The following is a 1,598-nucleotide window of genomic DNA, read 5'->3' as shown; positions in this document are numbered from 1 at the left end:
ATGTTTTCCCAAGCCTAGGTTTTACTGCCCATTAAGCTCTTTGCAATCTAGTTGCAGGTGATTTTGAGAAGCAAGTAGTGGAAAGTTTTCACTTCCTCATCTCAGACCAGTCATAGGCCTTAAATTCCACTCTGGGAGGGTAAAAAAGGTTCTCAGTATGATGGGGCTTCTAGTCAATCCACTCCCCACAAGATTAGCCCTCCGGGCTATCAGGCTGGAAGTAATTTTCCCCTCTCTGCCTCAGTGTCCTTATCTGTAAAAATTAAAGACAAACTAAATGAGTTGCAAGGTCTCTTCCAGCTTGGTAGCCTTGCATAGTGGAAAAAAGATTGGATTTGAAGTTAAGGCCACCTGAATTTGGAGCTTGGCTGTCAAGTACATATTCTCTGGGTGACCTTGGTGGCCTCCTCTGCAGAAGTAGGGGTTTGAATAAAGGATCACAAAAATTCCTCCTAGCTCTTAAATCTCAGATCTTATCATTCCTAAGGACCTTTAATTCAGGAAGTCTTTTTTTCCTTTTTAAAAAATTGTTTGTTTGTTTTTTTCTGCTTATACATATACATTAATTGTTTTTTAAAATACACATTTTTTAATGAATCATTTTGGGAGAAAAATTAGAACAAAAGAGAAAAACTAGGTGAGGAAAAAAAAACAGAAGAAAAAGAAAAAAAAATGAACATAGTATGTGTTGATTTACATCAAGTCTTCATCAGGAATTCTTAACTTTTTTTATTTCATGGACCCCTTCTTAGAATAATGTTTTTAAAGCCATAAAATGAAATGCAGAGGATTACCAAGGAAATCAATGATATTGAAACTAAAAATGTCCTTTTTTCCCCCCACCCAAGTTCCCTCCTGAACCCCTCCCTCCTGAAAAACAGACTCTATGGGGCCTAGGTTAAGAACCCTTGTTCTAGGATGTGTTACTTCCCAGAAGAGCCCAAGTTGAGAGCAAGAGCTGGGAAGGCAGAACACCTGGGCTTTCATGCCATCGTCATTAATTCTGAGAAAAAGAAGCGATTGGCTTCCTTTGGGCCTCAGATTTCATCTCAGTCAGATGAAACTGCGGGTCCAAGAGCCTGGCCGTCTGATCTTTTCCCATGAATTCCCATGAGTGGGGGGAGGGGGGATCTGAGGAGCCCCCTCCTCCTCTTCCCAGGGTTGGACACTCCCTCCAGAGCAGGACCAGGGAAGCTGTTATGGCTAAGGATGCCAAAGCCAGGTTCCCAGACCCTGTGGTTACTCCTGGGTCCTTTCCAGGCCCTGAGGATGCTGCGGTCTCATCGCCTCCTCCCTCCCCTTCTGCCGGCCCAAGCCGAGGAGGCTGCCCGGGGGAGGCGGGCAGGGGCCAGGGGCTGGAGGAAAGGTCTAACTCCCCTCCCCCCCTTCCCCTGCTGAGAGGGTGAGGAGGGTGGGGCTGTGGGAGTTTCACTGTTTAAAAATACACAGAGGAAGCGAGCTGAGAAAGTGAGAGAGCCAGAGAGGGGACGGGGAGAGAAAGGGGAAGGGGCAGGCCCGAGGGGGAGGGCTCCCCGAGCTGATGTGAAGATATTCAAGAGGCTTCTCCTCATCTCTTCGGCTCTTCTCAGCCTTCCAAA

Source organism: Sarcophilus harrisii, chromosome 2 (assembly GCF_902635505.1).
Source record: "Sarcophilus harrisii chromosome 2, mSarHar1.11, whole genome shotgun sequence".
NCBI classification, from domain to species: Eukaryota; Metazoa; Chordata; class Mammalia; order Dasyuromorphia; family Dasyuridae; genus Sarcophilus; species Sarcophilus harrisii.
Note: the sequence above shows the minus strand (reverse complement) of the source record.